The sequence below is a fragment of the Rhodnius prolixus genome, unplaced genomic scaffold (genome assembly GCF_049639745.1).
Source record: "Rhodnius prolixus isolate KJV_2025 unplaced genomic scaffold, Rpr scaffold_5, whole genome shotgun sequence".
Classification (NCBI taxonomy): Eukaryota; Metazoa; Arthropoda; class Insecta; order Hemiptera; family Reduviidae; genus Rhodnius; species Rhodnius prolixus.
In genome coordinates this window covers 11,729,571-11,753,118 of record NW_027411624.1, presented here as the reverse complement: position 1 = coordinate 11,753,118, position 23,548 = coordinate 11,729,571, and the positions used below count along the sequence as shown (strand labels likewise).

The 23,548-nt window shown below is 32.7% G+C and overlaps 1 protein-coding gene across 1 annotated transcript in view; it reads right to left on the bottom strand.

Annotated features, from left to right (window-relative positions):
- Cda5 (Chitin deacetylase-like 5) overlaps nucleotides 1-23,548 on the bottom strand; it is a 192,760-nt gene that overhangs the window by 23,448 nt on the left and 145,764 nt on the right. The window lies entirely within an intron of this gene.

Here is a 23,548-nt window from a genome sequence, read left to right as displayed (position 1 = left end):
ACGGCTAAAGGATGTCTATGTCAGTTGGATGATCATCTAACTTGGTCCCTGACTACTTATAGCTTTAAGTTAAGACAAAGATCTCTTAGAATAAAGTGGCCAGAACTTAAATGTTTTTTTTTTTTAATTAACCTTTTGACTCTTATTAAATAATAATTCTATTCGAAAGATGTATAAAGCTTTTTCAAATTGTGAACTTTCATAATGAATTATATTAGAAAAATGCATACTTAATAATTTCGTTTAAAATGAATAATTAAAAAAAAAATCAATGACCTAATGATAAATTGCTTGCATCATCTAGTAATTATAAATACTATCAATCATTTACACACAAACATGACCAACACAGCGTAGAGACCAGGTCATCTTCAGGACTTTGGATCAGTTTACAAAAATTATATACGAGTACTTTAGATTTGTAGTTAGGAATTTTTATGACTGGAATCGGCAATCATTTTTCCCCTTTTTTTTGATCATTAATTGAATCACCAAAGCTAAAAACAATATTCCTTTTTGTACTCAACCAATACACCTACAGTGACCACTTTTTTTCTAGCAAAATTGTTTCAAGGCAGACCAGAGGAGGGTGCTTAGATATAGGGCTTGACTCTACTGTGTTATTTCGGTGCAATGTACAGTTGCACAAAGTGCTAATAAGAATGCATATGTTTTAAAATTCGTAGATGGGTAGAAACTTTGTGATTGTTATAATAAAAGATTGTGTAAATATTCAAAAGTTCACATCCTCTCCCAAAATATGCAATATATATATTGATGCTATTAATACTTTGCAAGATATTGTTACTGCTCCGTTATTGAATAAATAATTTCTTATTAAAGAAACATATATATATATATATACTTTTAAATGGAGAGGAAAGTTGCACTGGACGGCCTTGCAGCCTGTTCTACATCTGGTTGGTTCAGTTAATTTGTGAAATAAAAAAAATTGTTAAAAAGAAAGGAAAATAAAAAAAAAAGACATTATACGTTTGAAAAATAAATCGTTGCGACGTACCGGATTATACAATATACCAACAAATTTTTGTGGATAAAAAAGTTGTCAGAAAAAGTGAAAAAATAATTGTATGTGAACAAAAACTTGACTTTTTTCCGAAAATTCTAACCATTATTTATTTTTTTAAATTCCGCATTTTTGAAACTAATAACTCATTTCAGATAATATAAACTTTTTAAAAGCATATAGATTATGCTGTAATAAACTTTTTAAAAAAGCTTTCGCAGATCTGTAATTTTACTAGGTCTTTATGAAAGAGTTTGTTTTACTAGTTACTAAAATCAAAAGAGATAACCACTTCATGCTGGAATGTTCTGTCTATAATACGTTAAGAACGGAGATTCTTAAGCAGAACTAAGCTCAAATAGCTCTGTGCTATTCACTAATTTATTTAATACTGACACCAAAGAAAAATTAAACAATTTAATATATTTCATTTCTGGTGCTCTAGATGAGAGATACAAAATTTGTAGGAATTATAATTAACATCTGCAAGTAAATTCACCTAATTACACCGCCGAATATGTTAGTCTCAAACAATATTTCAGTTGTCATTAATTCTGTTAGTTATTAAGATGTAATTTTATGAGGGTTTAATTTTGTTTATCTTACTCTTATACTTCTTTGTTTTTTTCTAAGTTGGGAAGAAATGGGTAAAGTCTATTTCTTCTCAAAAATGTTATTATTAGCAGAGGCCAAACTGTTGCTATAGAAATGTATATTTTTTTTATAAGCAATAATACAGATAATAAATAATTTTACTAGATCTAGACAATTTATAAACTCGGAAGTATGAATTCAACCTGTTGGCGTACTTTTGAACATATTTTCAGTATATTGACTTTGAACCTCTTTAAAACAAAAACCATGCGGATACTGAATTTCAAGCGTTCAGACTAAGCGTTTTTTTTTCTATCTTTTCACCTTCTAATACAAGAAACTATGACTTAGGGTACGTTTACAACGGAGCTGTGAGTATAGATGATAGCTGATAGAGTAAAATATAATCGCTGATTAGTGTGCACAACGGAGCTGTGATACACGCAACATGTCCGAGTAGTGAAGAAGAGTTTTTATGTTCAGCAGCAACAAAATGGAATATTTTAAAGAAAAAACGCTTTAGAAAATATCATGTTCATCCCATAAATAAAAAACGAAGTACTTTGGGCGAATTTCACTATTTATATAAGGAACTTAGAAATTATCCGGATCGTTTTTTTGAATATGTGAGGATGGGTCCACCCACATTCGACTATATTTTAGAAAAAATAAGGTCAAAATTAGGAAAACTTTGGAAAAATTGCCATGGAAATCCTATAACCATAGAAGAAAAACTAGTGATTACTCTTAGGTAATGATTTTATTGAAAAAAAAAAACAACAAATAAATACACATGAAAATAAATGTAAGCACGATTTAAAAAACAAAATATTGTTTAAAAGTAAATAATAAAATAACCAAAAATAATGAGTAAAGACAGCACTAAATAATTTTTCGACGTCCATTTTGAAGCTCCGATACTGGAGTTCAGCTAGCAGAAAAATGAAAAATTCAATTCTATCATCTATGCTCGTTTATAGCAGTGAGTATGAGCCACTAGTCGAAGCTTCGTTGTGCACGCTCACATAAGAATGTACTAGGTTATTCTGTAAGCGCTGATGCATCACTCCTATCATCTCCGCTATCATCTATGCTCACAGCTCCGTTGTAAACGTACCCTTAGTCAGTTTATATTTTAAGATTCTTAGAGTTAAAAGAAATGGTAATTTGTACTGATGCTTATGACTATAAAGATGCAATTACAAGCTTTTGCGTTGTTGGCACACTCATAGCATTCCACCTTAGTTCATAACGGTTTGTTTTTGCTTGCTATCTTCTATCTCTCTCTGTTCGCTCAGAAAACAATTTGGCAACTATGACATGCTTTGGAATTAACAGTTATCGTAGTTATTTTATGCATCGACTGTTTTCGACTGCAACAATTATATCCTTACTTGGTTACTTTACATTGTTGGGAATTTTTAGAATCTATCTTTTGCTGATTTCATTCGTCATATCTTGCAAGTTTATTGTATCTCTGACCGTTTTCGGATTTTAATCCATAATCATTATGGATTAATCAGTTTCGTGTAGAGAATTGACTTTATGTTGCCTCAACGCACTGCACTTGCTAACGCAGCTTGTACTTGACTTTCGACCCAACAGTTTCCCCTCCTTACCACAAACATATAGGACTTTTATTCTCTCCACAGTAACAATACTAACCAGTTGACCTATATTATGAATACTTCATAGATAATTAAATTCATTGAATGTATAAAATGTGAGATGGAAAAAGTTGAAGTCGAATTCTTGGAACTAAATTGATTTAATCAGCCCTTGATGGTAGATGTAAGTTTGAAACCGGTCAAAGTTACAATAAATATGCGTGCTACAACGCCAAAAAAGATCAGCGATATTACTCAACACTGCGGGCTTAACCGAATTTATGTTTATGGAGTGATGAAACGCCGCTTTTTGAGGCCTTTTGGAAAACTCCATTATGGTAGAGAAAAAAAAGGAATTGAGGCACCTCTTGTCAGTAAAAGTAAAGTAATCGCCTATTTTTTCAGGCGGGGCTTAACGTCCAACTACCATTTAGGTGTCGTGGACGGAGGCGACTAGCAAACATACTTTATTGTAAATTTCTTTGATTAACCATTAAATAAAAATCCAAGGCCTAAGACTGGGGGAATCGAACCCAGTACCACAATACATATTAGCTTTATAGGTCTCGCCTCTAACCGCTCAGCTAACGTGGTGCCTCACTTCTTATCAGTATATAACTCCCTTTAAAATACTTGTCTATGTTCTTCAGTCAAATATTCACTTCAGTTTGCCATTTTCTCATCCATCATTACCACATCCACTACATTCTTCTCTAGTAAGAATCCGGTTCTTGTATCCAGAGAGTGTATCCAATCTATTGAGACATAACACAAGAAGATCCTTTAATAATGTGAATTATATTTTAATTATCTTTTGGCACTAATAATCTATAATTAAACTGTTCCTCTTTTTTATGACGTTTCAATAAAATTGTTCATGACTTTCTAAATGATGAATTTAAATTCAAATGAAAGACAAGAGCTAATGGAGAAATTTTATACATTTAAAATCCATTTTTTTTTTTCTACGTAACCGGAAGTAGTAGGTAAGTATAAATTATTTTAAAATGTAATAAGATTTATTACATGGTTACTTTTACATATTCATAGTTTAATCTGTTACATTTAAATTTAATGAAAGACTTGATCGTGAGTCACGCATAGATTTGCGCGCAGGTTTTTATAGTTAGATTATAAACTATATAATATATAAGCTGTATAGTACATAAACGGTATAATGGTAATATATAAACTGTAAGGTGGAGAAAGTTTAGATTAGTTTTAATGAAGAAATAAATAATTATTGCCCGATTTTCAAGAGTTAGAAATAACCTTGGTTGATTTTTGTTTTTTAAAACTGACAAACAATTCATAAGAACTTATTTAATTCTCCCTTTTACCCAGAGAATGTCGTGGAGTCAAAGAAGTATTAAGGTTATTTATTTATTTATTTATTTGAACTTAAAACCATTCAGGTATTGTGACTTCTGACTAAAGCTTTTTTTGATGATGTCCTACGTCATTACCACTTAACAGAAACTTTGCAGTTTAGAAATAAAAATTGAATAAATGACACAAGGTACACAAAAATCGGCTAGTACCTAACTTTACATTCATATTTCAGACATTTAGAAACGTTCGAAAAAGCTTATAAGTTAAATTCAAATTTTATAATAATTGAAATATTTTTTAAGTAATTTTACAGCACTAAATTTTCATTAATATTTTTAAGAATTTATTTCATGAAAAAGATCTTTATACTGGCCATTTTCAATGAAGAGTAGTAATCATCAATTAACTTTGATGGTTTAATAGGAGGTACCAAACGATGAAACACGAATTTAAAACACGTTCTCTGCATTTACTGCAAATATTAAGAAATTACCGTACATTAACGAAATTATTTCTAATCTTTAAGCTATAATCAACCCTGTATCTAACTTTTTAAACTTTAAATTATTGTTAAGAAGATTTCTGTACATCTTGGATAGATTTTTTATCCTTATAGTTCTTTAGCTGAAAAATTATATACATCTAATGATATTTAATATAAATATTTGGATATCAGGAATAATTAGGGCTAACATTGGCCAGGAATGAACAGAAAGAATATTTTAATTAATGCCCTGTGTTCCATACAAACCAAACACATATTAATTGAAATGAATTTATTCGATTTATACGAGTAAAAGGTAAAAATCTAAAGATGCAATAGTTTAGGGAGATATTAACTGCTAAACTCTTCATAGTTTCAAAATACCATAAATTTAGGTTTTAATATCTTTCACCGAATTCATCAGATTTACTACGAAATCTTAAACACTTATAGACTTAGCTAGTCCGTATGCACAAGTAAGATGAATTTTAACGATGAATTAGTTTAGGTGAAAATAGTAGTTTAAATTTTAACAATTCCAGTAATGATTTAGTTTTGCTTTTTACATTCTTCATTATTTATGAAATATTTATTAATTTAGAGAATGTTAACATTTTTTTAGGGCCTTATTACTCTCTGAATAAAGTGGTTGATAATGACCGTCAAACTAGACAGACTATTAGCCAACAGAAAGTTGAAATGAAAAAACAAAAAAGCAATAAGAGTCAAAGCGAACTTAAAACAAGAAATTACGTAATATTTAAAATATTTTTTGTTGTAATTTCGTTATTTCCTTATTTGTGTTAAAATAACGAATGCCTTTTTTTTATTTTTTTGAAGATCTTCTTCTCCAATTACAGTGAAATCTCCCATCATCTGAGAACAATTTAAAACGTGAAAATATTGCCTCCTTGATCACATGATGTTATCTAACTAATTTCTTCCCCTGTTTTCTTACTAAATGACCAAAAATATTAAGAAAGAAGGCCGGAAATAAGGTAATATTTAAGCGAAGTAGTAAATATGAAGGATCTGGAGATTATATTACCTGAAGACTCGCTGATATTACGGTACAATGAAGCATCCGTCTTTGATTTAGAGAAATAAGCGAAGCTGCCCTTGGTCTAATCGTTTCCTACACCTTTTGTCCCATTCATTCAATAAACAAAAAAATCCTTTCTTAATGATCTATGACTAATCGAACACAGACATTTTTTGTTTTAAAGCAAACAATAGAAAGGGGAGCAACAAGATAATAAATCGCCCACCATTATAAAAGCCTCACACACAGTTGATGCTAGAAAATCAATTTAAAAAACTTAAGAGAAAAATGTTAGCCATAAAAAAATAATTTACATGCGAGATTGAAGTAGCTATAAGCAAAAAAAGTATCTAAAATAAAAATTGAATTGAAATGAATGAGGCTGGGTAGAGATGGACGTATTTTTTCCACTTCAATTCTAAAGTTTTTCGCAATATTTTCGACCTCTAATATTGACGAGCCTCAATGTAAATTACCGCCCAAATAAAAAGGTCTGCAGTATTGTTAGGAGCAGGGCGCCACGGTAGCCGAGCGGTTAGAGGCGAGACCAGTAAAGCTAATATGTATTGTCGTGCTGGATTCGATTCTCGGTCTTGGGCCTTGGATTTTATTCAATGTTTAATAAAAGAAATTTACAGTAAAGTATGTTTGCTAGTCGCCTCCGTCCACGACACCTAATTGGAAGTTGGACGTTAAGTCCCGCCTGAAAAAATAGGCGATTACTACTTTACTAATATTGTTAGGAGCTTTTAGTACGAACAAAACAGAACTGATTACCATGGTAGCTCTAAAATTTATTTCGGTAATTTCAAAATTCGACCCCCTCCCCACTGGAACGTGAGCGTGTTTGATTCAGAGCCTATAAAGCGGTTATAATTGCAGGCTATTTCTGGTTGGATTTGAACCCCCCTAGCTAAATAGAATAATTTATTTGAATAATTAACTAATATTAATTAGAATAATTAATAGAATAATTTATTTGAATAATTAACTAATATTAATTAGAATAATTAATAGAATAATTTATTTGAATAATTAACTAATATTAATTAGAATAATTAATAGAATAATTTATTTGAATAATTAACTAATATTAATTAGAATAATTAATAGAATAATTTATTTGAATAATTAACTAATATTAATTAGAATAATTAATAGAATGATTTATTTGAATAATTAACTAATATTAATTTGAATAATTAATAGAATAATTTATTTGAATAATTAACTAATATTAATTAGAATAATTAATAGAATAATTTATTTGAATAATTAACTAATATTAATTAGAATAATTAATAGAATAATTTATTTGAATAATTAACTAATATTAATTAGAATAATTAATAGAATAATTTATTTGAATAATTAACTAATATTAATTAGAATAATTAATAGAATAATTTATTTGAATAATTAACTAATATTAATTAGAATAATTAATAGAATAATTTATTTGAATACAGTCGAGCCTCCCGTAAAAAGCACTCTCACTAGCGGCCACCTCCATTTACGAACAGTTTTTGGATTTCCTCGTTTTACCCCTATAACACTTACTATATAAAAGAACCTCCGTCTAACGGACACTCTACATAACGACCGCGGACATTGAGATTTTGGGTAACAGATTATATGTTTCACCTCCCACCAACGACCACCTTATTATTAAAAGTTTGTTTGACGCGGTGATCAAAAGAATTATCCCCTCCCAAGTTTTTCTGGTGTTTCCTAAAGTTTCCTATATAAGCTCATACATCTAGTACCATTTTAATCATTTTTCAATATTACTTTGGGCGAACAATATGTCTCTCAAACGAAAGTGATTAACTCTAGAAGAGAAAATAAATGTTTTGGAAGATTTTGCAAAAACGAAATCGAGAAATGTAATTATTTACGAGTACAAATTTAAGTAAATATCATTCGCTAATATGATTGTGAATAAAGAAAGAAACTGTATTTCCCCAAAGAACTCTCTGCAGACGGCTCAGTCAAGGAGGTGTGGTGTTCAAGGACATTAACCGTTAGAGGTCCACTTTTCTCGGAGATCTACACCTTTTTATGTTACTTTTTATCACCATTTTTTGTTTCCTTAAATATAAAAAAATATATTTCACATTTTTTTTAAATTTTAAACTTTGTAATTGTCCTATTATAATCTTATAGATCTATATAAAGATATCCTAACATTATATAATGGATAATTACAGCTAAACACATGAAGGTGTCGACTATTTAGAATAGAAAGCAAGGTCATTTTGGGTCTAGCTGTAACCATTCACAACTGTTTGTGGTGTAGTTTAGTTTTTTTTAAACATTCTGGTTTTGAACTAACTAAGCACCGCCTAGAAAAAATAGGCGATTACCTTACTATATACTTTACTTTTAGTTATCATCTGAGTAAATTAATTTTGGTCGAGTAAATTTTACTTACTAAATCTTTGTTTATTGGACATTAGTTAATATTATGTATAACCATTCCAAAAATGTACTAATCAAAACTCAAGATTCCTCAAAAAAGAAATCTAATCAAAGTCGGGTCAATAACTGGTACCATCTTCTTTCACTTAATATTCCTCAGAAGAGCCTCAGAACTGAAGAGCAGTTCCTTTCAGCAGTCTTTGTCTTGTATCCAGATTGAATCCGGAAGCGACTTTCCAAAGTCTAGCCCAATTTCTCAATTCTTGCTCTCACAAGAGCTGCATTTCCTTGCTATTTTGGCCGCTAGGTCTAGGAAATCAGTGTTTCGTGCATCTTCCTTGTACTATCTCTATCATGGAGTACATCCTGACTAATTTAACCAGATTTGCTCAAGCTAATAATTAAGCTTAGATAATAAATAATTAGAACGTACAATACAGTTTCTCTATCAAACTAAAATTTTAACTTTCTCTTGGATTTTAGAGTAATTTTACTTTATTCAGTTAATTACGATATCAGCTGGCTGGAAGTCTTGACAATCTTACAAGAATTAATTAGAATAAAAGAGATTTAGTTTGTAAATTCTCTGCTTTTACTTTTACCCGAAGGTCTTATTTAATAAGTCGTAAAGGAGAACTACTTCAGAAGCTGTCTGGGTGACCTAAAGTATTGAGTTGCACGCTTGAGGGTGGTACCTATAGAAAGGAGCAGTGAAAGGCAAAAAAGTTTCATTTATCGATTATTTTTATTATTTTTTATCCACGCCCACTAAACCTAATTTATTTTAAAATTAAATTAAAGCAAAAAATAATAATGTAATTAATTAAAACTGTTCCTAATTTCTCTTAAATAATATTGTTTGTCTCATTTGGTGGATGCTCAAGGTTGCATTTTATTGCGAATTTCGTTAATGAAGGCGAAGAATATCTTTGAATAATCATCTTTACTTCATACAAAGAATGTTTTTTATGATTGGGACGAATTCCTATAACAGTCTCACATTCTAAATTGGGACTTCCCAACCTAATTAGCAATTCCTTTAGCACCGATTTTATACTTTTTGGACTAACTACTTTTTTTAAGCTTGAATAACCAAAATTTTATATTATCTCAGAGATTTACCAGATATAAAAATGTCGATCGAGAATCATTACATTACTTTTATGATTTTAAAAATAGTGAGGGAATAATGGCAAAACTAAGATTGATCTGATTTCATCCAGGATAGATTAACTTAGAAACAGCAAAGAAATATTGCGTCCGAAGTTACCTTTGTCGTTTCACTCTTTAAAAAATGCTTATTAAGACTTTGTTAAGTTCTTTTCTAAGTATATCTTGATGGGATGAAAAATTATTGCCAGTTTCAGTCATTATAAACTTTATTATGCCAAGCTATCGACCTAGGGACTAGGTCATCTTCAGGGCTAATTTACAATATACTGTTTTACATCATTAGAGGGTTGGTGCGTCTTCTGTCTTGTCTGTTCATGGACTGATGATATCTTGATGGAAAAAACGATTACTGTAAATAGTGATATTAACGCTTGGTGTCTCTAGTGATTTTAATTTAACAAAGAGATAAAGAGATTAGAGAATGAAGACTCGGAGAAGCGTTAGATGGATTCAGTTGGGTGTCTCTAGGATTAATGGAACATAATAGGAGTTGGGCAGTTCCTGTGTATAGGATACTGTTGAAAATTTTGGTAGATGTGCTGATTTGGTACTCCTGCCATTTACTATACTACTTGACCGCAGATCGAAACTCAAACTATCTACAAGACTAAGGGCTCAACAAAATATTCAAATTACAAGCGGATACAAACACTACAATCCGAAATCTTACGAAAAATCCTTAATGCACTAAAATGCATATCAAACCTTACCATTCACACCAACCTTCACAACCCTTTTGACCTTCAACGATATAATTAAGTCTCGCTATCGCTAATTTCACGACCTACTAGCTCTCCCATCCTAATCCTCTTGAGCAAAAGCTCTCCTCTTCTCACCTTCCAGACAATCCTCTTCGTCGTTTAAAGTGGAATTGACTTAGAGACGTCTTAGTTTAAGTGAATATAAAGTAAATCAAGAGTATCAACACGATTACTCAAACGAGTCAACGAAGAACAAGTGAAATGAACCAAATTACATCAATTTTTGTTACAACTTTTGTTGCAGTTATGAAAAGTACTGCAAAAAAGTGATTTAGTTGATCTTTACGGACTGAAGCTAATTATTATTCAGCCAAAATTCGTATTAAACTAGGAAATGCTGAAAACTATTCGCAAATCCATAGTACTTGGCCAGTCTGTAGACAATATATGGATTTCAGAACAATATGGACTTTAATATGTTTCCGTATTTTAATTACATTATGGGTGTAGTTTTAGAATTCCAATAAAATTAAATAATCATTTCCTACTTTTAGATGATCTCATTTTTCCCTTTCACTCGAATATAGGCTTAATTTCATCTGACAGGCTTTAAAAAGGTACGTTTTTTAAAATGTATTTTTTTAATGCATACAAATTAGTTATGTAAAATAAATAAAATTAATTCGTGTATAGGCGCAATATTTTATCTTGTTATGATATAGTTTTATGTAATACCGCACAATTTTAACTTGAAATTAGAACAGTAGAGATATTTATGGAAAGTAAATTCTCAGATCACATTATGACAGGTTGAACCATATTAACTAGGTGAACAGATTTGGCTAGTCATTTGTGAATACAAAACACAGTTGGTAATATGTTTTATTTACATTATTAAATACATTTTTCTAAATATATTCTTTGTTAACAATTTCAGAAGTTTATTTATTTAGATCTAAAGTGGTAATTGTAAGTAATCAATTTATTTTTGAACGCAATTTCGTTTCTTAAATTTGTGAATCTGGTGGTAGCTCTAATAATAATGATGATTAACTAGGCTATAGCCTTCAAGGCTTAGCCTTACCCAAACCGTTTTTTATAAAAAAAAAAACCTGTTAAACCAGTTTTTCTAAAAAATAGTTCGTTTCTTTTTTAATATACCGTTTTTCAACCCACAAATACAGCTTTTGTCGTTACATAAATTCTGAATAGTGAGCTCTAGAATAAACGAAGTACAAACGTTCAGCAACTATACGAGGGTCGTTTGAAAAGTCCGTGCAAAAATAAAAACTACTTAATTTTTTGGGGTAAACCTGTTTTAATTTTCAACATAGTCTCCTTTTAGGCTTATACACTTCGTCCAACGCTGCTCTAGTTTGTTGATCCCTTCCGAATAATAGGATTTGTCCAAGTCAGAAAAATAGCCATTCGTTTCTGCAATCACCTCCTCGTTTGAATAAAATCTTTTTCCCGCCAGCCATTTCTTCATATTGGGGAACAAATAGTAGTCCGAGGGAGCCAAATAGGGGGGATGTGAAACGAGTTAGAACCCTATTTCCATTAATTTTGCGACCACAACTGCTGAGGTGTGAGCTGGTGCGTTGTCTTGATGGAAAAGGACTTTTTTGTGGGCCAATCGTGGGCGTTTTTCTTGCAGCTCGGTTTTCAAACGGTCCAATAACGATGAATAATATGCACCTGTAATAGTTTTACCCTTTTCCAGATAGTCGATGAGGATTATTCCTTGCGAATCCCAAAAGACAGTCGCCATAATCTTTCCGGTCGAAGGAACGGTCTTCGCCTTTTTTGGCGCAGATTCCCCCTTGGTAACCATTTGTTTAGATTGTTCTTTGGTCTCAGGAGTGTAGTGATGTATCCATGTTTCATCCACAGTGACGAAACGACGCTTAAAGTCCTGCGGATTCTTCTGGAACAGCTGCAAACCGTCCTTGCAACACTTCACACGATTTCGTTTTTGGTCAAGCGTGAGCAATCGCTGCACCCATCTTGCGGATAGCTTTGTCATGTCCAAATGTTGATGCAAAATATTATGTACCCGTTCATTCGAGATGCCCACAGCACTAGCAATCTCACGCACCTTCACTCTTCTGTCATCCATCACCATATAATGGATTTTATCAATGATTTCTGGAGTAGTAACCTCAACAGGGCGTCCAGAACGTTCAGCGTCACTTGTGCCCATATGGCCACTCCGAAAATTTTGAAACCACTTATAAACTGTTCTAATCGAAGGTGCAGAGTCACCATAATGTTTATCAAGCTTCTCTTTAGTCTCCTGAGGCGTTTTGCCTTTCATAAGGAGTGTTTAATCAACACACGAAATTCTTTTTCATCCATTTTTTGAAAATCACTCGACTTCCTCGATTCAAACGAATGCCAAACACAAAGAAATAGACCGATCTGGCTGAAACTTGGTGTGTGTTCTTCCAAGAGATGCTACTAACTAAACATAACCTCGATACGCGCCAGTAGTGCTATCTCTCTGACTTTGCACGGACTTTTCAAACGACCCTCGTACATCAAAGTTAATGTGCCATTCTCAGCCACCTGGACATATGCATTTCAGCACTCTTGTGGAATAACTGCTCAAAGAATATCCTTCGGAAGTGTTTAGAAAAAGGTAAAGACTTCCCTGTAGAACATTTCGCGTCTATTTTGTGTAAAAAAAAATCTTGATTTGATTGTGCACACAAAATACGGCTCTAATAAAGAGTGCAAGGCGGTAAAACCAGACCTACCCTCTGATCTCCAAGAAAATTTCCGCTGCATCAAATAAGAATCATCCATTCTGCACAAGTGCTGGATGATCACAAATTATCGATAAGTACTAGGTACTGCCAGCTGCAGATTAGGAATCATGGCAGTTTAATCTCCTAAAATTTCCAATTTTTTGTTCAACAAATATTTTAATTGATAGCTAAAAAAAAAGGTAAATCTTCTGCAAATACTAATAACACTCAAAAATGTTAATTAATATTCCTTGGTAATAAGTACAAGGATACCTTATCTTGGAAGTTCCAATTACTAGATGCATGCATAATTAAGAAAAAATGATTTCTTATCCTTGGCAATATGCGCATTCAACTAGATAACTTAGATAAATGATTGGCGACTAAATTTAAAATAAATAAATAGCACGAAATAATAAGCGACGGCGAAGGTTATGACCGACCGGGGGGCATGAACTGTGACCGCTGTTTCCGATCTTACAGAGAGCAGGCCCAAGAATATATATATATATATATATAAATTTTTCCTTCTAAAGAATCCTCCTTTAAAAGGATTTGTTATTTAATTAATATAATAGCAGCCGCTGTGGACTATAACACCGGATTACCTTCAATTCGGCCATTCTCCTCCGGACAAGTTGTTTTTCTTTGCTAAATCCACGCCCACTTATATCTTAGTGGACTCAATATTATTAACTAGATGCGATTTCTCATATTTAAACTAATATTATATAAATCAATATTATTTTTTTTTTGTATTTGAATAGGTTTCTCCCATTTTAGAAAAATATTATTGTTACTATATGCAGTTTTCTTAATAAAAGTAAAGTCACAGCCAAATTTTTTAGGCGAGGCTTAATGTCCAACTAACAATTAGGTTTCTTGGACGAGGGCTTAAGTTCATACTTCACTATTAATATTTTTTTCTAACAAATAAAAAGTAGCCTTACGTGGGATTCGAACCTGGGATCTCCTGCTTACAAATCAATACTCTACAGCCATTAGACCGATTTCCAGCTCGTTAGTTTTGTTATTAGCATTACTTCATTCAAGGCTCATCAAGAACTGAGATCATTGGCGTCCGTAGCATTTTAGAGTGCACTACTGGCATCTGGACAAGGTTCTCTCGTTAAACACTGTCTATCACAGGACGGAGTGCTGTAAGAAGCTTCTAGCAAAGTCGTGTGTTATTCACATCAAAATGAAATACTATATCCGGGCTTGGGATTTTTGTCCTCAGGTACTTTTCAGTTATTGTTTGTAATAAAAATAGTAAGGGGTTAGCTCAGTGATTAGCGTACTGGATAGTTCTACACGGAGATTCTGGCTTCGAACTGATCCTTAGATGTTTCTTTTCCTAGAAGCTTCTTACAACACACCGTCCGGTGTTGTCTGTCAAGAATTCTGTCTGGAGGCTGGCGTTGCATTCCAGGAGCCAACTGACCTAAGATGTAGTCGTGCCTTAAATAAAAATAATCAAAAGAAGGAACGATCCTAAAGCTCCTTTAGGCTATTCGAAATAATTGTTACAAATCTTGATCTTGTTATTACCTAATAATGTATACTATTATTTTTTTAAAAAAACCTAATAGAATTTTAAAATTCCAAAGGCTAACTTGCAGAGCCAAGCCAGGGGGCAGCCTAACGAGTTCAGCAGGCAGTTGAGAAATAATTACAAAGATTTAGACTTCCAATAACAATTGGTATACATAACAGTTGTCCCGTATAAACACCTTGTTAAATAAAATAAACGTCAAGTTACTGGAACTGGTAAAATAACAAACCGCAGTAGTTATTTACCAGTAGAACATTATTTATCTTGAAAGTAGAACAGTATATTGGTATATTAGCCTGCCAACTGGGCTGGGCTGAACAGTACACATGTGTTTTTAACTTCGTAACCAGTCCGTTATGGCGGTTGAATTTAGAATGGAACTCGAAGTAGCATTTATTAGAACGCTTGTGCACACACTGAAATGAATTTCAAGAATATAAACTAACGTAATTGTTACTTAAAGTCTACACACAAAGCAATTACATGTGTAGCCTCACCTACTCTAAATGTTACACTTTACTTCCCAATCGTGATTATCTAATTTTTTTTACTGATTTTATTTTTTTTAATAAAATATACAATTTATCCAGATCCTCCTTAATTGTTAAACCTAATTACTAAGCAGTTTAGCTAGAGACTGCAGTGGATTAATTAGCTATGTCTAAAACATTAAGTTCGAATGTCGAAATGCGAGAGAACTAACAGAAAATTCTGTTATCCCGAAATCTGTTTAAGTGAATGGACATAGATGGTACCAAATTTTAGATATCTCGTTTTCACCATTAAAAGTGATCTCCAGAGTACTTAAAAAACGATAAAATCTGTAGGGAAGTTGTCCTAGAATCCCACAGGATGTACACCTAACTCCTTAATAGCATCTACCTACAGTTTTTGACTGATCTGAATGGAAATAGGTTTTACCATCCAAATCTTACAATGTAACTTTTTGACTGGAATCTCAAAAGCAAACAATTGCTATAATCTTGGCACCTGCTCACGCTAAAATTACTAATTTTTTATTTCAATAAAGAGGCGGTTCACAAAGATGAGAGAACTGCTGCAGAAGCTGCACCATATTAAAAGCTATAATTCCCTAATTTCCTTTCGCTTATATTAAAACTAGAAATAATTATTTTTGACCTCAAGAATTTAAATTGAAATTAATTATAGGTTTGACAGAATATTGTGACTAATTTATGTTTTAAATGATAAGTAGGTAATTACTTAAAATATATTTAAGAATAATGATTAAAAGACCTACTAGAAATATCATCTTGAAATTGTGACTGTAATTGGTTCTAATTTCTCTTTTTGGTTTATATATATATATATATATATATATATATATATTTGATTATATAACTTTTTATTTTATATCATTCTTATTTTATTACAGGTAGTTTTAATTTATAAAAATAATAAAAAACAAAATTATAATTATTTAGCAATTACTCGCAGCAAAGTTGTCTCGAGAACCGTGTGTATAACTGAACAAAAGAAGGGACAGTTAGAGAAGGCGAGGTATGGCCTTCGCCCAAGGACGTCTACAACCACTTGGCTGAACTTATTCTGTTAGTTTTTATACTTATTTTCCTTTCCCAACTTTTTTTGAGTTTGCAGCAAAAGGGGCTAAAAGGTAATTTTTGTAATAGAAGTAAATTGTATATTCAGTTAGACAAAAAACTTTGTCGCTACATGGTGTACATTATTTAGGTACTGTATTTCTCCATTTTCTTTCATTCTGCTCGAGAAAAATCCATTTTGAGGTCGACTTTTTCCAAAAAAGTGTTTTTTTTTTTTTTTACAAATTGGTCTCTCAATGAACCACCGTAACTAAAAATTGCAAAAAGAGTATTTTCTCAAAAATGGCTTCAATTCTTCTAAAAACTTGAGCGTAATATTGCTCATCTACAGATCTAGGACTTTTATTTCTTCTTCTTCTTCCCATGGTGCTACAGTCCTATAGGAGGATCTGGACCTAATTCAAGAGTGGAGTGCCACTCTTCCCTGTCTTCGGCTTTTAGGCGCCATCTTCTAACACCCACCTTTCGCAGATCTCTTTCTGCGTCATCCAACCATCTTATCCGGGGACGACCTCTACGTTTTCTCGGAACTCGATGATGGGGCATCCGTTCAACATAGCCGAGAGCCACCTCAGCCTGCCTTTTTTTTGATACAAGAAACTGCGTCCGAGTTCTCCGTATAGTTTCTTGAGTTTTTCATTCTTTCGGAGCCTCCATTCACCATCAATGTACACCAGGCCATAGATTTTGCCCAACACATTTATTTGAAAACTTCTTTTTTCTAGGATTTATCTATCCTGATTGAGGTCTGTAAACTGTTCGTAAGAATAAGCTATGAAGATTGGGTGTCTAATTCCTAGTTTGAAAATTTAATACAAATAAAAGATATGATTGAAACTGGCAATAATCTTTCTTCCCTACGATTTCATGAATCAGTCACCAAATAAGATGAACACTACAATGAAAGTCTTCTATTCATCTTTCTTGTGGCTTTATCCTTAAAAGACATTATCTGACCTAAATGCAGTGCTGATGTCCGGACCAGCTTTCTCGTTTCTTTATTGAGAATTGAAGATATCGTACACAAGTCTTCAGTAATGGAAGAGAAAAGACTAACTTCGCTTCTGCAGACCTTAAACTTGAATTTAATAGTAAAATTGGGCACGAAAATTCCTAAAGAATGCGTCTTGTAGATCACCTGAATCTAAAATTGTGAACTGACGTGTTACTACTGTCTTTACCTCAGTATTTCAGCAAAAAGTCCATTGATCATGAGTTCCGCTAGGAATCTATCAATCAAATTAATCAATCTATTGGGTTTTCCTATTGGCCTTCATCTAGAGGCAGTTGAGGTTGTTTCCGCCTACTATATTTTGCCCTTTCCTACAACTATAAAGGCTTCTTGCAACAGTGAGCTTTACTCACGTTAGTAAGTGATATTTGGTGTTGCTATCTCATTAAAAAATAGAATCAAAACACCGGAAATCGTAGTTTTGTAGTAAAAATTGATTCATTATCAAACAAAGCAGCCCAGCTCCAATTAAAGCTTGTAGCTAAAAATAAAACATGAAAATCCAATTCACTTTTTATAAAAACCAGTTTAGTTTCACTTTAAAGATAATGGCGTAATTTTTAAAATGTAGGCCTTAAAAATTGCAAATAAATTGAACTGTTTTTTATAGCGCTAGTTCAGTTTTTATTACCTAATAATCCATTTACTTAAACTCAGTATCGTTCCTATTTTAGAATATGCCGAAGCGGTACATACATACAAGTATACGAGGGTCGTTTGAAAAGTCCGTGCAAAAATAAAAACTACTTAATTTTTGGGGGTAAACCTTTTTTATTTTTCAACATAGTCTTCTTTTAGGCTTATACACTTCGTCCAACGCTGCTCTAGTTTGTTGATCCCTTCCGAATAATAGGATTTGTCCAAGTCTGAAAAATAGCCATTCGTTTCTGCAATCACCTCCTCGTTTGAATAAAATCTTTTTCCCGCCAGCGTTTTTCTTGCAGCTCGGTTTTCAAACGGTCCAATAACCATGAATAATATGCACCTGTAATAGTTTTACCCTTTTCCAGATAGTCGATGAGGATTATTCCTTGCGAATCCCAAAAGACAGTCGCCATAATCTTTCCGGCCGAAGGAACGGTCTTCGCCTTTTTTGGCGCAGATTCCCCCTTGGTAACCTATGGTTTAGATTGTTCTTTGGTCTCAGGAGTGTAGTGATGTATCCATGTTTCATCCACAGTGACGAAACGACGCTTAAAGTCCTGCGGATTCTTCTGGAACAGCTGCAAACCGTCCTTGCAACACTTCACACGATTTCGTTTTTGGTCAAGCGTGAGCAATCGCGGCACCCATCTTGCGGATAGCTTTGTCATGTCCAAATGTTGATGCAAAATATTATGTACCCGTTCATTCGAGATGCCCACAGCACTAGCAATCTCACACACATTCACTCTTCTGTCATCCATCACCATATCATGGATTTTATCAATGATTTCTGGCGTAGTAACCTCAACAGGGCGTCCAGAACGTTCAGCGTCACTTGTGCCCATATGGCCACTCCGAAAATTTTGAAACCACTTATAAACTGTTCTAATCGAAGGTGCAGAGTCACCATAATGTTTATCAAGCTTCTCTTTAGTCTCCTGAGGCGTTTTGCCTTTCATAAAGTAGTGTTTAATCAACACACGAAATTCTTTTTCGTCCATTTTTTGAAAATCACTCGCCTTCCTCGATTCAAACGAATACCAAACACAAAGAAATAGACCGATCTGGCTGAAACTTGGTGTGTGTTCTTCCAAGAGATGCTACTAACTAAACATAACCTCGATACGCGCCAGTAGTGCTATCTCTCTGACTTTGCACGGACTTTTCAAACGACCCTCGTATGTCGTAATTGGCGGATACTGAAATTGTGATATTCATTTGTACTTCTGTTTATTTAAGCTGGACATAATGAGACACTTAGTAGCTTATAAAGTGTGTTTTATTTAGTAAACCTCTTTCATTAAACTAATCTTATAAAGAATGACACAATTTAGGGAGCACACTTTCCAGGGACGATGTAAATAGCTAATGATTAACCAAGACAGGAATTGTTAACTGACTCTGCGAACGCTGGAAAATCATTCTTTACGAAATGAACAAGACAACTAGGGGTGCAGAACTTTTTGAAGTTTGGGGGGCCAGAATTTGTACACATGCGTTGAGATTGGTAGTTCAATGCTGGATAAGGTTCAATCCGAGCAATAATGAACGATTCGAATAGCTTATCTTATGGGGAGGAAAGAACGCTAAATTCTTCCGTGCACCTATTTTAAACAAATTTATTCAACATTTGATTGATTGCAATCTTAAAAAAGATTACCTATTCGGAGGTGACTGGATTAAGCCTACGCGAATAAAATAACCGCACAATATTACTGTCCAGAGGGAATTTAGGGAAAAACTCTGACGTATAGCCTAGGCAGAATTCTCTAAAAAATGCACGCCCTTTGAATGCATCTCACTAGTGGTGCATTTTATACTCAACATCAAATTTGCAGCCACAATCATTGCTTTTCACTAAGAGCTAAAGTACAACTGTTCTCTGCTAAAGGAGGAAGTTAAGTCAATAAACAAACAAAAAAAACAGTAAAAACAATAATGGCGTACTAGCAAAATGAAGACTTGAAAGGTCACCACATAAGTAACCATCAAAGTATTTGGTTGATTTCGTCATTGGCTCGTACAACAGAGAGAGATATACTCGTAGTAATGTACAGTTTTTAATTTTACTATAATGTTCATTGCAAAACCTAGCATCTTCTGTACGACCTTTGCCAACATAACGAACTATTCAACTCTGGATCTGTTCTACCACTGCAATTTCAAACCAAACATTCAAAAACAAAAATAACGAAGTAACCAGGAGGGAATGTGGGTTATTATTACGTATGTACATCTGCCCTCACTCTCTGTTCGCGAAAACGAAGAGGAAAACAAGGCTAATTGTTTGATTACGGTCCATTCACGTTTCTAATATTACGTTCTGGAGATTGTAGATTTTTTTTTATTTTATTTTGACTTTTAGATAATGAAGCTCTGTTGTAAAAGCATGGAATAGCTAATACAAAGTTATATACACAAACTTTAAATAACCAATAATAATTTAAATATAAGTTTACCAGCAGAGAATAAAATCCTGCCAATTTTATTTAATGCCAAGTTACTGTATCGAATTCAATAAATCGCCTTAAAAGCTGGTCATTAAGTCGTATTATTCGTTTGGAATTAAACATAAAGGGGAATTAGAAAATTAGGCTATACATGGCCATGAATATCTATGCAAAAAACCATCCATACAAAACACTTCAACACGAACTAGGCTATATTAACTCCTATAGGACTGTAGCACCATGGGAAGAAGTAGAAGAAGAAATAAAAGTCCTAGATCTGTAGATGAGCAATATTACGCTCAAGTTTTTAGAAGAATTGAAGCCATTTTTGAGAAAATACTCTTTTTGCAATTTTGAGTTACGGTGGTTCATTGAGAGACCAATGAAAATAGAAAAAGTTTTTATAAATGAAATAGCGCTTAGGCGAGAGAGATCGAGGCAATATCGTACACACAATACCCAGTTTCTGGTAACTACTGAAGACGAGTATACAAGTGGCCTAGGGCCTTTCCTGTGGGAGCCTGTGGGCTTGTATAAACGCGCTGACTTAGTTCCAGCGACGTTTTAGAAGCTAATATATCGGCCACTCTCAGTGGAATTCCAGAATGATCCGGTTTTAAAAAAGACGAAGTAGGAATTCCCAAAATATATTCTTATTCTGATGAGAAATACCCAAAAATGTTTGCTGTACAAATATTATGTTATTTTGGGAGTACGTCCTTGTGTGAGCAACTATTTCCGTCTATGAAATTAAATAAAACGGCATACAGATCAAGAATGACTGGATAAACATCTAACTGCTTTACTGAAGATTGCCTATTCTCAGTCTCTTAATCCTGATATTGGAACACTAGGAAAAATTTGTAAATATGTTGCAGGACAATAGTTTAGCTAGTACACAAGGTTATTCAGTTGATAATTGGAGAATGTCAATGCATATATCTCACTTTTTTACTTGAATTTTACCGCGTTTATTCATTATTTTTAAAAAGTATTCGGTAATTTTAATTAGACTTGGACTTTTTATTTTAGTGCGTAGTTTTTCCCCCCCATAAACGCCTAGATACACAATGAGAGAAATGATGAGATGAGAGAGCTCAGAAAACAAACATCTGTGCTATATTTATCTACGTACCAATTTTTAGATTCGCACCAATTCGGCCTGATTAGTTAATCAAACAGCATCACGCCCAAAATACACTCACCTGTAACAAGAAAACAAAAGAAGCAATTGTTATCTGTTTTTCCTTAAAACTGGAAATATTTAGACAATATTTTTATCAAAATAATAGCTATTTTCTAACAGAAAAATTTGCGGAAAAACTATTAAACAGACCAATTTCATTAAATTACAATTACGAATAGCGTTTTACGCGAAATCATGTGAATTAGTTCATTAATAAACAATTTCGTATATTATTCTAATTCTCAGGAAGGAACTGGAGAAAGTTTGGATTAGATTAAAATGCAACCAACAATACACCGTATGAATGCATGTATAGCAGATAATTATTAATATATGAAACTTGTTTTTATATAAAATATGTTAACCTTATTTTAATAAATAACGCTTGTTCTCATTAAATAAGTACCTAACTTGATCAGTAGCCCTACTACAATTTCCTAGGTTTTGAAATTGTAAGTTTCCAGTAAACTTTGAATTTTTTAAAATATGTTGATCAACAATTTACAGTTCGTAGGATATTTGAGAAGATACCCTTCCATCCAAAGAAGTCCTTAATTGAATTTGCTCTCAAAATTTTTTTAAAATACAAGTTGTAGACCTACTTTGAGTGCAATGAGTGTTCAAAGTTAAAAGAAAATTGTAGGAGGCATTTTCCAGTAAATTTAAAGAAAAAAAAAAATTAAGGAAAAATCCATTGTGTGAAGTGATACTTTCAGGTTTTTGACCGTGACTTCCTTTTGGGTCCCTTAAATGTAACCAAATACTCGTAAAGTATAAAGTTTGTGCTACCAGAGCTACCATTTTGTTTGGTAGTCATATTCAGACTATTTTCTTGACGAACTGTCCACTGCAAAGAAAAAAACATGCTGAAAAGCGAAAATGATTGACTTCAAGAAAGCAAATGGCACCTAGATTCACAAATTTTGCCAATTACATCCCTAATATTTATTTCAAAACATTTAAATCTATAATATTTCAGTAACTTATAACCTGTTTGTTTGATATAATAACAATTTAATGTCTATTTAGTCTAAAAGTAGTCGGCCTAAGTGGCTAAGAAAGGTATTTACTTTCTCAAAAAGCCTGTAGTGCAAAGATTACGGTTATGGCAACACAAACTATGGAGGAAAACTACTGAACATAGATTTCAATAAAGAAAGGTGCGTGAGTCGAGAATAGTAACTAAGAAAACGAGTATAATTTACCCATATTCTTTGCACATTATCATTATTATTAGAGAGCTTGTAGGAAAGTTAGCCGATATTTTTTAGCACTTATTATAAAGATAGAAATAAAGATCAGCTAGAAGAATGCCGTTCTAAAATATGACTAGATAATGGATTTTATTGCATCTTTTAAGTACAGTTATTCCAAATGAATTGTCACGATCTTAAGTTCTTTATATTAATTCAATATAGTGTATTTCCCATTTATCGTTTCCTATACTATTGTACAACAATTGTATAACGTTGAATGCAGTTTTTATTTAATAGTTGCATAATAATTACGTTGTTAAATAGATAATAGAAATATTATTTATTTATTCAGTATTTAGCTGAAGGGCTTTATTTATCTATCTAGTACATTAGTAAAAGTTCAATTAATGAGACTTCATTGCGGGGGTGTATAAAGATCTAATGTCTGATTAACTTTCTACGTTCAGGTGTATGAAACATGATAAGTCATCTTAATATGAAACAAGAATTCGATGTATTAACTCATAAGACTATTTTAGTTCTAATTAACTTTCTTTTTCTTTAATTCTAACATCGGCAAACAAAAGTTAAACCCTGCTAGAGGTTATTTATGATAGTTAATTTAATTGAATCGATATTCAGGCAGAGGCTTGAAAAGCCGTACTCACATTATCTTTTCAAGTGACAATATCAAGAGAAACGAAGTGATGAAAACCATACTTGCCTTGGGTATACCTAAGAACCTGTATCGGCTGATAAAAATGTCAGCAGCTAATCTAGCGGCGTCTAT